The sequence below is a fragment of the Pipra filicauda genome, unplaced genomic scaffold, assembly GCF_003945595.2.
Source record: "Pipra filicauda isolate LSUMZ 115617 unplaced genomic scaffold, ASM394559v2 scaffold144_size1929842_pilon, whole genome shotgun sequence".
Classification (NCBI taxonomy): domain Eukaryota; kingdom Metazoa; phylum Chordata; class Aves; order Passeriformes; family Pipridae; genus Pipra; species Pipra filicauda.
Window position 1 is genome coordinate 1,518,089 of NW_024103929.1, and position 13,425 is coordinate 1,531,513.

A 13,425-nucleotide genomic window follows, 5' to 3' on the forward strand; every position below is an offset into this window, starting at 1 on the left:
GTCTGGTATAAACTTACAGGATAAAAGTTCCAGCAAGGGAAAAATAACTTCAAATACTGTTTTCCAGCACCTTCTGTTTTTAAATCACCCCTATGTGGATTTTCTTAGAAACTAATCATGGTAATTATAGGGAAGTCTAATCAATAATGAACATACATTATGTATAAATCATATTTTCCTGCACTAATATTTGAAGTTTTAACCTTCTGTATTTTAGAAATTGCATCTCAGAATAGGTAGATGTTCAGTGCTGGAAAACAAGGCTATTTTGTGTAAAGTCTCTGAGGATAGAAGCAATTACAGCTAATGAGCTGGGTTATTGTTTGCTTATTAAACTTCTAGTTTTCCACAGTATGGCCATCTTTGTTACCTGGCTGTGAGCCTCTTCTCTATCAGGAAATACAGTAAACTCCCTAGGCATCTTTGACCTGGATATAAAGATAGTTTAACTATGATGCGAATTTTTCTGAATATGCCTTTTTTTGGAGCTCTGGAGTTTTCACTGAAAAAATGGTGTGCATGTAAAGCAGGAAAGCTGCTGGATTTATTTTTTTGTGGTTGCTCATCTCTCTCAGTCACACATTATTTAGTTGTATCCACTGCAACTATTATCGTTTAGCAACAGAATGTCTGTTTCGTGATATGTGCTACTGTACCTTAACAAAATAAAATTTCTATCCTCTGTCCAAGTTGATGCAATGTTTATTGCCCTTGGTTGTACTGTTTATGACTTTATACCTCTGAGTAACTGTGTATGTATCCAATCTACTGTGCCTCTGATGAAAATGTGTACATGAATTTGGATTTAGGAGATAACTTTAAATGCTATCTTGGTGTGATCTCATTTGAAACAGTCACTACACATTTCTCCACTTGGCTGAAGAAACAACGGTAGAAACTGTTGCTAATTTTGTTTTTAATTAATTGTGCAGCATGGATTTGTTGATGTGGCATGGATAGGGGTCAACTAAACAGATTTGCCTTGGGTTAATAGAAGTTTTCCATCATCTTCTCTGTTTCTGGTGCATAAAATATTCCTTAACAATCTTAACTTCATGAATGAGTGCATAAAATCCTCACAATCAACCTGTCAGCCTTTAACCAAGGCTGCCACCACCCTTTGTATTCTTCTGCTGGTAGGAGACCTGTGAAATGCTTGGAAACAATTTTGTGAACAAAAGAGTTTCAAGTGCTGAAATACACCTTGTATAAATTAAAATAATGTCTTTTGGACTTTTCATAAAACACTATATGCTCTACTCATCCCCAGAGTGGATTTCGTTTACTGTTATTGCTTTGATGACACGTAATTAAGTCAGATTACATTTTTATAAAGAGAGAATAGCTAAGACACAATTCTAAATTATTCATCAATAAGTTTCGCCAAAAAAAAGGGCAAAAGATAGGAATTTAAATTGTGCTCTCTGTTGTTTTTTTTCTTCCTAAAACTAGATAATTTTATAATGGTATATTGAACAAATAAGTCTCTCTCTTCCTCCCCATGAGAGAACAAGAGACTTCATTTAACACCACATGTGTTATTGTGCTTATCTGCTGATTACCATATTACTTTGATTTGTATGGTAGATTGTAAGCTCTTGTAGGATTATGGAAAGATTTCTTTCCCCAGGCTGAACCAGTGAGATTTTCAGCTTCATGAAGACAGAGATGCGTAGGAAAGAAGCAGATTGGTTATTATATCTCTATGTATTTTTTACCCACTGGTTCATCTTGTTTTTATTACTACAGAGTCAGCATGAGATCCAAGTAAGTTAATACACCTCCACAACGTTGTCACACCACTAAGTTTTAGTGTCTCTTCATACCCTCAACATGCTTAGTGAAAATGTGAATTGCTAAAATGGTGTAGCCATAAAGAAGAGCAGGAGTAGGCATAGATATGCTTTGATTCAGCTAGGCAAAATACCCCTTTTGATTAGGAATTAAAAATATACGATAAAGGAGTGATGATTGATTTCCTAAACAGCATGGGTTTGTTATGTATCAGTCTTTCTTTCTGATTTTGGATGGACTCATCCAAAATTGCAAGACAAATTATTTGGCATGTTAAACTGAGCATTTCCTGGTAGAACATGCAAGGAGAAGCAGTAATGAAGGAGGAAATTCAGACCAGAAAAAAAAAAAGGAAAAAAATAGCTGTCCCCTTAAGCTAAAAAAATATGAATTCAGCTACTGTATCTTAGTGCTGTGTATGTAACTCACACTAGAAAAAGAAAAGTAGTTTAAAATCAAATCAGATGTAAATTTAAGATATGCAATGGAGATAATCCAGGGTGTTCTGATATACTGGAAGCCTATGGAGAAACATGAGAATGGACAGTGAAGTGGTTGACTGGTAACTGGTGGTGCCATTTTGAATTCTTCTCTGTTTTCCTGGGAAATATTGGTGATGCATGTTTAAACTCAGTATGAGTATGTCCTCACTATGTGCAACAGCAGTGGTACGAAAAGGAGGCAGCATAATGGTCAGGACCAGACAGACTTTGCTGCATTGCTGCTGGGTTCTGAGAGGTCAGAGAAGTGGCTTTGTCTCCTGCCTTATGAAATAAAACCAACTACACTCAACTCCTGTGTAACGAGAAAAATGAACCTGGAATTCTGTGTGAAATTCTTTTCAACTGTATCCAAGATCAACTGAATTTATGGAGAAAAGCAGAATGTTAGCTGAAAAGATGGGGCGTATAGTGTAGGGATAGTTTTACTGTTTTCACAATGCAAACAGACTGTCAGTACAGATTAAGGGGAACCTTGGTAAGATCTGTACTGTTCATCACAATTACAAATTGTTTGGAAAAGCAAGTGCTTAACGAGATGACCGAGTCTGCTGATGCTACAGAATTCTTCAAGGTGACTGAAACTAACTCTGACAACAAAAGGGTAAACTGAACTTGTGATTTTGAGTGGTTGGAGATAAAACGGGAGACAAAATTCAGTGCTGATAAGTTAAAAGTAATAGATGCAAGAAAGCATAATCCTAATAATTTTCACACTGCCATGGGTTCATAAATGAGGTGTAGATATTTTGGAAAGACATTTAGAATCATTGCGGTTAGCTCAGTTCTAAGTGGTGCTGAATGAAAGCTCAAGATCATAGGAACAACAAAGAAAGCATCAAGAACAGAATAGTTGTAATTTTCCTCTGTATAAAACCAGGATCAACTCTTGTCCTGAATACTGTATGAAGTTTTGTCCCCCCTTTTTCCAACAGAAAAATTGTTGAAACAGACAAAGGCAGCAATGGTTAGACATGAAGAAGTTTTTGTGTGAAGAGCAATTAGGCTAGGATTATGGGTCTTCAGGGAGAAAAAACAACTCAGGGACAAAATTATAGAGTATATCAAATAATAAATAGCAGAAAGTAGGTGAATTGCAATGTTTTCTATTGACAATGTTTGAAGAACTGAGGGCCAATTGATGCAATTATCATGCTGCTAACTTAAGATAAGGAAGCACTTTTCTCACACAGCACATTCTAACTCTGAAATTCATTGTCAGAAATTTTTATAGTGCCCAAAGTAAATTTATAAAAGGTTTGGAAAGAAAATTAGTAGAGGAAAAGACCGCCCTGTACAATATTAAGATTTTTTTTAAAATCATATACAGGAGGTATATTTCTTATGCTTTTCCTTTAAACGACCACAAACAGTAACTTCGACAATAAGAGAGACGGTTTGTTGGGTCTGATGAAACTGATTTTTACCCACTATGACATTTTCTATGTCACAGAATTGAACCCAGTCCACAGAAGGTGTTCTGTGGCATTCAAAGGGAATTTGAATGACAGAAAACTAAATTTAAAAAAATTACCCATTTAATCTACTTCATTTACAATAAGAAGGAAAGTGACTTATTGTGAGTTGATCAGAGGATCCCTCAGTTTGGGATGGCAAAAATCCTTACAGTATAGGACAATGGAGGTGTGCTCTGGAATCTGTCTCTAAGATATAAACTTAGCGTGGGATCACTCATATCAGATTTGCATCCAAGCCCTGCATCTTATACAGCATTATATCAATTTAGAAGAAGGAAAAAATCCAGTTCTGAGAGGTTTTTTTCCTTGGTAGCCACCTGTTAGGTTGTGACAGGTGGGAAGACTGAAAATAATTTTAAATAGCACTTCTCTCACTTCACATGAGGATAACTGTGGAACTGTTGGAGCAACAAGCATTTTGGTTTTTTTCTTGGAAATTGTAAAGGTACCCAAAGGTATCAACCATGAAACATAGGAATCTTGCCCAAGCATTGTACAAGTTCTTGCAATGAAAATTTGGAGAGATGTTTAAAGATGTGCCTGAGGGATGTGAGGGCTTGAGGGAGACAGAGTGATTCTGTTTTGTCATTTTTACCTCAGCCTGAATCTTGCGTGTAGCATCAAGTTGCCTTCTCTTAGGGCTGAGCCTGGAACACACACATGAGATGAGCTGGCATGCCCTGAGGTGGATCTGGAGTTCTGGCCTGCTTCCCAAGGACTGCCAGAGCCGCGATACTGAAATTCAAACTTTATGGGCTAATGATTTTCCTGCCTTAGTGTAAGCACTCTAGATATTCTGGCTGCAAGTTGTCTGTCTAAATGTAAGTAATGTCTCTGTCCAAATATTCTGTATCCTGCAGGGTTAAAAAAATACATACGTTAAAATTTGAGGTATTCTGGTGCCACAGTGGTGAAGTCACATAAAATATGGAACTGTATGGGTAAAGTGTAAAATGTGTTAGATGTATAGAGCTTAGTCGAGCTGAAACCTTCGAATGCAAATTGTGATCTGAACTCGCTCCCAGGAGCAAGAGCTTTGGGTCAGGTGTTACTGTTCAAGGCTATTTCCAAGCGAGTGCCTGTGCCTTTTTTTAACGTGAACCTTGTTACACTTTGATTTCTTCCTCTCTCCTGGTCTGAATTATGTTACTTTTGTTGATATGAATTCACAGCCACTAGTCAATGACCATAAAGGCCATTCTGTACCACATATTGACTTGAAAGATTTAGGTCCCCAGTATCAAAAGATGGCACTTTATCCACTCAGCCAGACCAGATCCTTGATTTTACATTGCTGTTTTCTCTCTGAGTTTCAGAAGTCCTTTTAATATTTCAGAACCATGTCAGTGCTTTCATAAACTTTCCAAAGGGTGAACAGTAGTACTTGTATTCCAGCTGCTGCTGAATCTGCTGTGTTTGTTCAGCCCTGTAATGATCTTTTAAGATGTGAAAATAAAATGTTTCACCAGTACAGAGCCATAAATGCAAAACTGACCAGGGGTGCAATCTACCCAACAAAAACTACCTATTAGAACCACTTTTTTTCCAGCTTTCTGCACAGAGACCTGATTCTGATTTAACCTGATTTTTTTTTCCAGCAGAACAGATAAAATAATATTAATAATTATTTTTTTAATTTTTGAGAAGATAATGGCTATTACTTTGCTCTTAACTATACTACAAAACCTATTGTAAAACCCTTTTTTTCTTGTAGAAAGCAAGCAAACCTTATTTACTTAATACAGAAATATTCCTCCAAATGCTCCAAATATTTTTACTCAAGTCACAAAGCTGCTTAAGTGTAAGATTGCAAACTGATCCTCTGATTACTTTTATAGATATTTCCTCATTATGCATTATTTATTTGAATGTGTGAAAAATCATATACTTGTATGTATGCTGCAGAGATTTTCTTAATAATGCAAGAAAATGAGGTGCCAGTACAGGGAGCTCTAAAATTCGAGCGCTTAGTGTTTATTGCTAATAGAACTCACAGACTGAAATATGAACTCTCAGCAGAAGATGTACAACTCTCAAAATATTTTTCTGCTCTCTTTACCTTTATCAAGCAATTATTAGGGGAAAAAAGCAGAACAAAACAAAACTTCATTCTTTAAATTAAATGCCCAGCTCAGGCAACTATATATCTAAGATCAGACTGCTATAGAAATGTTCAAATACCACTAAGATTGTCTTTTTCAGCCATGTCATCTTCTCCATGCCCTCTAGGTTTCTGTCCAGGTGGAACTTAAAAACTGAATTTTCAGGTCTACATCAGAACCTGAAGTTGGGCTACAGGTGCACAAGAATAAGGAGAGAGGGCAGGTTCAGCTGTACAGATTAACCTGTACTTGACATCATTGTGAGGTGGTCGTCAAAGAGAAAATGTGGAACAAAACGTAGAAAGTGGAAGACTGAGCTGGGAATAGGGCAGGACTGTGGTGCTGGACTGAGAAGAATGAGGATGTTTGAGATTCATGAGAGAAGAAAGTTGAGACAAGGCAAAAGAGAAGAATTGAAAGAAATATCTCTAGGTGTGTTAATGGAGACAGGGATGCTTAGGGTGGGAAAACTATGGATCTCCAGGGTCTTAAAAGGTATGGAACTGGAAGATTTGAGATAATAGGAATCCTGAGCTGGTTGCAGGACAGCTATGTATAAAATTTTAATGTTGGACTTCTATCAGCAAAAGGAGGATAGTATAACAGCCCCAAATACCTAGTGAACAGTCACCTCTTGTCACCTCACACAACTACCCTCAAGTACCTGTTCTGTTTGCAGGCTTTATATGTAGGCAGGTTCTACCATTTGGGCTGCTAAGGTATCGTCTGTACTTGTAAAATACATAGTGCTCAAGTCTCAAGGTTAGACACTGCAACTCCACTGATACTTTCTCTCACAACCTGAAATGGTATAGTGTCATAGTTTGAAATTGGCCCCCCCGAGAGTTTGGGGGCTCAGAGGTGATTGGGTGCCAGGGCAGTGTTCCCTGGAGAGCCAGTCACTGTCCATGTTGTTCGCTTCTGCTCAAAATCATATATCACAGCACCGGAAGCTGTTGGCAGTGCAGTCTTGGTTGTTTTGCTGTTGGTGTCTGCTGCGTGTAGGTGGAGAAGGCCAGGGAGTGGCTGGGCTCCTTCTTTCCCCCTTTGGGGGGGGAAGGGGAGCCCTGCGGCCCCCAGCTCTGCCTAGGCCAGAGTTAGAGGCAGCATTGAAGTGAGTGTTTGTGAGGGACATGACTCACAAACGACTGGTAAGTGGGGGAGAGAGAGAGAGGCAGGCCTTGCGGCTAAGCTCTCTTCTCCCCCCCCCTTCCTTTGCAGCTGTTTTTTCCCTCTCGCTGTTTAGTGGGAGTGGATGCAAGGCTCAGCATTTAAGCAAAGTGGACGGGCTGATAATAAAACAGAAGAGTCCCAGGCAAAATTGGAGACGAGCCAAGAGCTCGGGAGTTGCCCTGCCGAGGCTGACCGGAGGCAGCCGAAAACTGACTTGGAGGACGCTTGATAAGATGAACTACACTGCAGCAGCCTATGAACCGAGGTATGAGACCAAGAGAGAGAGATCACACAGCAGAAATGACACAGGATGGAGGAGAAAGGACTCAAAGCTATCTTCTTGGACTTTGTGAGGAGGAAAAACTGCAACAAACAGCTGGAGCTTGGTGAGGGGGGAGCGTTTGGGCCCCAAACACTCCCACGAGGGAGAGACTGGTTATTTCCCAGCCTGAAAAGGCTCTTCCTGGACTAAAGTTAAAGGGAGGGGTTTAAAGGACTGATAGAAGTGTAATGTAATATATATATATATATAATATATATATATATATAGTTGCCTTTAGTTTGTATAGCATTTATTTGTGTAAATAAATGTATATACTTTCCCCTTCCCCTATAGAAACCTCTGACCTGAAAGTTTCTCTCCGGTGTTAGGATGAATTGTGGGAAGGGGTGGGGGGGAAGCCTGGAAATTGGATTTTGGATTTCTAATGTGGCTCAAACTGCCACATATAGACATGGAAAGTTTACCTTGGCCAAAGTCAAGTGTACTTCTAGCCATTTCTCAAATCTGAATAGTATGGATAGTTGAAATTTAGTTCCTCTACCCTGCTGCAGATTAATATACTGATTTAGCACAAGTAGACCATATAAGACTTGTATCTTTAATTTTAATCATAAATCCATTGTCCATCAGGACATTTAATGTTTTCTGAATGTGCTTGGTTTAGATGTGAGGTCTATTGTGAAGTGTTGGCAATGTTTTACTTCTAATATCCCTATCACTTATTAGCTATGGAGTGTGTATAAATCCTATTCTGGGTTCCACAGCAAGCTTGTAGGTCAAAAGTGCAGTGAAAAAGTGCTGAAGTGTTAACCGGTCCTATACTTCCTTCTGTCAACATTTAAGAAGCTGCTCAGGTCTTGACTTCTGTGGGAGTACTGAAAGAAAAATCTTGAGTAGCTCTTTTCTTTTTAAAGGTCTCCCCTAGCTGGCAAATGGCACCATAACCCAAGAGAAATATATGACAGACATGTTATTTCTATGGAAATTATCAGAGTTTTCAGAGTCGGGAGCAATTCTAAATATTGTACATATCAGCTTAATTTATTTAGTAGAACTACTTCCATGCAGAGAAGGAAACCATTTTTTTTTATTTCTCTTCTTTTTTTCCTTTCAGAAAGACCTTTCTGGAATTAGCATAAGTTTACTTTGAATGATAGAAAAATTTAATATCTACTGGTACAAAACAGAATTTCATCTGATAAGTCAAGAAAGAACAGCATTATTAGGTGTGGCTTTATTTACTTGGGTATTGGGAAGATTGTATTGCAAGCTCAGTAGATGTTTGCTACTGCTAGAGACAAAACTGGAAGAGTAGAATCTGTTTATGGTTTTGATGTCATTGAAGTTTCGTTTGATGACAGTTACTTCAGCTGTGCTTTCTAATGACCATTTTATGCTGGGAGCTAACCCAAGCAATCAGAGTCTTGAAAGACTTTAGAAAACCACACAAGGCATAAATACACACTGAATTTTTCATGTGACTGCTTTGCAGTGGTTTTTAAATGTTTTCTTCTCATTTACGTATGTTCAAATGCAATCACATGGCATAGAACTGAAAGCAGTCCTAGTCTTATCTTAATAATAGGAGTTCAGCAGTTGCCAAGTATAAGTTAGGTAGGGATAGACACTGAAGATATTCTGTTCCACTTTGCCAGTAATACCAGACAGTGTGAAATGGGCTCTTACGACCAAGTCATACTTTGATAACTGTTCAGCATTGCATTTCCTTTGTACTTTGAGTTATATTCCACATCTGATCACTGCTGTGTCACATAGCTCTGAGTCTTATACTAGATGAAATGATTTACTAATGGCCTGAGCAGTGATGTTGTGTTCTCCTTTATCCAGTTAAGTGCTGCTCACTCCCTAAATTCTCAGCTAACACTTTCTGAGCTACAATGAGTGCATATCCCCTTGTATTTTCTGAACCCTGTGGGATCTAGAACCAACTGGCCTGCAGGGCTATGCAATCCAATTGTACAGGTAATCTGACACTTCTTCAACCAAGAGGTTTTTGGGTAATGAAGAACCTATTCAGAGTACCTAATGTTAGACAAACATGCTGTAATGGGCAGGGTGTGATTGGTGGAAGGTCCAAAACCATTAATAAAGGTTCCTTGTAAGGTAATGTCCATTGAAACTGTTCTGTTCTGCATTCCTCTCCCTCAGTGTGCTCCAGGGTGCATCTTGCGGATCAAATCCTGCGTGTCTCCTGCATTTTGTTACGTTACCTACTAACATTGTTAATACATAATCCTGGGGACTTTGAATATACCAGTAGAAGAAATATGCTTGACAAAACCAGAGAACGTTTTCTCTTCTAAGGAAAATCTCAGTTGTTTGTCTGTTACAGAGAAATCCCTTGTAAAAAGGAAACTTCACGGTGAAACTCTTGGAAATCCAACTGAGAGGCTAGAAATCATCTCCTAATGGAGCCTACATCGGAACAGATACTACAGGGATTTTATTTTCCAGTGATGAATAAAAGGTTAGGAATCCTAAAACACCAGTAGTACATTTTATAACAGAAGCAGTAAAAGAGAATCGGTGACCAGAAGTCTTATGATTCTGCTGTATATTCGATCTTTTATTAGCCTTTAACACTCAGGACAGGATGTTAATTAATGCTTGGTCTCAGAGGGTCCTGGTTAAGCCTAAAAACCTACAGGAAGCTGTTAAATTTAGGGGCATTGATAGTTTCAGTAAAAAGAAAAAAATATCCCAAAAATACAGATGAATGTTATCACATGTTTTCTTAGAGATTTGTCGGCAAAGTTAGCTTTCATGCTAGCCAGCTGAGGTCTTGGGTTTCTATATGAAAAGAATAGCTCAGCTATGTCTTGAGGCTAATGCTGAAAAGGTCATGAGATTCTCTTTCATGAAAGGAATGAAAGTAAGCTGAAAAGTACAGGAAAACATAACGTTCACTATAAATGATAGAACTGGTTTAGTTCTATGCATTTCTCTGCATATAGAAAATGACATTGAAATACATTTGTATTTAGATTTAGGGAGCAACTTACTTTCTGCCTCTTCATCAGTTTATTATTTATTTCCAAACCTTATTATTTTAAAATGCTATAGCACCCAAAATATGCTAGATTATTTCTAAACACAATCACATAATGGATTTTTCCTATGTGAGCAAAGCAGCCATTTGAAGTTCATTCACTGAGACCCCTTGGCCTTTAGAGCATTTAGTGAAGGGTTTGTTTTGTTTATTTTACAGTTCAGTGGAATGGAAAACAATTTTTCTTAAGCATTACTGGAGGCCATCAAACAGCGAGAAGGAATAATTTTTCTGCTGCTGCGTGTTTAGCAGAATTTAAAGGTATCTATTAAAAACCAAACAGGTGTAGTTATAAACCTAGATTCCCCCCTTTTCTGAAAAAGTGTAATTATACTCATCAGACATAATAATCTGCTATTTTCCCCATCTTGCTATTGCTCAGAGTGTAATGAGAAAAGTTTGCTGATGCTGGGTGCATTTGATTATTCCCTGTTTCTTGATTATTTCCTACCCAAAAAGAAAATAGAAAACCACCCCCCCACCACCAAAAAACCAAAACAAACCAAAAGAAAACAACAAACCACAACTAAATTAAATTGTTTACTTATTCACAAAATGTGATTTGGATGTGCAGTTTACACATGGAAATAAAGTAATTGAAAATATACTTTTCTCAGCCTGTTGCCGTAGAACTATTTAGATTCAGATTTTGATTACTTGGAGAAGCATTAGGAGGTCCTGTTTTTACTCCTTGTTTTGTGTTTTTCAAAAACTAATTTTCAAAAGACATTACAAATATTATTAAGTGGAGGCAGGAAATAGATAAAACTGTTTGAACAATAATGAGGTAAACTGAGAAATCAAATGATTGATGATACTGACATTTTGTTCATGCAAGTTGAAAACCTGGAGCCTAAACTTCTATTGACGTTAACAACAAAAGTCTACCTGCACAGCAACAGAGAGTTTCTTTTTAAGAAGACACTTCAGTGAAGTTTTTTGGACTTTACAACCATGTAGATACAAGCTGCACCTAAATTCAAATTGCATTAAAAATAGCAGTCTTAAAAAGAAGTTTGTAGACCTGAACTCTTGTCTGCTCCTGATTCATTAAAGGATGTGAATAGTATTTGACCTTTAAGGAGGTTTGGGAAAGAACTCTGGAAAACATCAGGACTCAGGGGTTTTTTTGTGTGTGTGTGTGTATGTGTGTCCCATGGCAGTGCAGTCTCATTGAATACTGGCAGGACTTGATATTAGATGCTTAAAATGTTAATGTCTGTCCCCAGCAGAATGATTCAGGCAGGATGAATTAGGATCTTGGTCCTTTTTTTTCTGCTACTAGGTGGCTTGGTGCCACCTTGCTCTGTTGGACTTGGAGGGAAATATAGTTAACAAAGATAAGGAGAAGGCTGAGGTACTTAACACCTACTTTGCCTCAGTTTTTAGCAGTAAGACAGGTTGCCCTCAGAACAACTGGCCTCTAGAGCAGATAGACAGAGACAGAGAGCTGAATAGCCCTCCTGTATTCCAGGAGGATGTAGTTAGCAACTTACTGAGCCAGCTGGATCCTAACAAGTCTAGGGGACCAGACGGGATCCATCCCAGGGTGATGAGGGAGCTGGCAGAAGAGCTTGCCAAACCGCTCTCCATCATCTTCCAACAGTCCTGGCTCTCTGGGAAGGTCCCAGATGATTGGAGGTTGGCGAATGTCACCCCAATCCACAAAAAAGGCTGCAAGCAGGACCCTGGCAACTACAGGCCTGTCAGCCTGACCTTGGTGCCTGGCAGGGTTATGGAGCAGATCATCCTGAGTGCAATCACACAGCACCTTCAGGATGGACAAGGGATTAGACCCAGCCAGCATGGGTTTAGGAGGGGCAGGTCCTGTCTGACCAACGTGATCTCTTTTTACGATCAGGTGACCCACCTGGTGGATGAGGGGAAGGCTGTGGATGTGGTCTATCTAGACTTCAGCAAGGCCTTTGACACTGTCTCCCATAATATACTCCTGGAAAAGCTGGTAGCCCACAGCTTGGACAAGTGTATCCTCTCCTGGATTAGGAACTGGCTGGAGGGCCAGGCCCAGAGAGTGCTGGTGAATGGAGCTGCATCCAGCTGGCAGCCGGTCACTAGTGGTGTTCCCCAGGGGTCTGTGTTGGGTCCAGTCCTGTTTAACATCTTTATTGATGATTTAGAAGAGGGGATTGAGTCCATCATCAGCAAATTTGCTGATGACACCAAATTGGGAGGGAGTGTCGACCTGCTGGAAGGCAGGAGGGCTCTGCAGAGGGATCTGGATAGACTTGAGAGATGGGCTGATTCCAGTGGGATGAAGTTCAATAAAGCCAAGTGCCGGGTCCTGCACTTTGGCCACAACAACCCCATGCAGCGCTACAGGCTGGGCACAGAGTGGCTGGAAAGCAGCCAGGCAGAAAGGGACCTGGGGGTACTAATTGACAGGAAGCTCAACATGAGCCAACAGTGTGCCCAGGTGGCAAAGAAGGCCAATGGGATCTTGTCCTGTATCAAAAATAGCGTGGCCAGCAGGAGCAGGGAAGTGATCCTTCCCCTGTACTCTGCGTTGGTGAGGCCACACCTTGAGTATTGTTTTCAGTTCTGGGCCCCTCAGTTCAGAAAGGATATTGAGGTGCTGGAGCGGGTCCAGAGAAGAGCAACAAGGCTGGTGAAGGGACTGGAGCATAAGTCCTATGGGGAGAGGCTGAGGGAGCTGGGGTTGTTTAGCCTGGAGAAGAGGAGGCTCAGAGGTGACCTCATCGCCGTCTATAACTACCTGAAGGGAAGTTCTAGCCAGGTGGGGGTTGGTCTCTTTTCTCGGGCACTCAGCAATAGGACAAGGGGGCACGGGCTTAAGCTCCGCCAGGGGAAATTTAAGTTGGATATCAGGAGAAAATTCTTTACAGAGAGAGTAATCAGGCATTGGAATGGGCTGCCCAGAGAGGTGGTGGATTCACCATCCCGGGAGATTTTTAAACGCAGATTGGACGTGGCACTGAGTGCCATGATCTAGTAAATGGACTGGATTTGGACCAAGGGTTGGACTCGATGATCTCGGAGGTCTTTT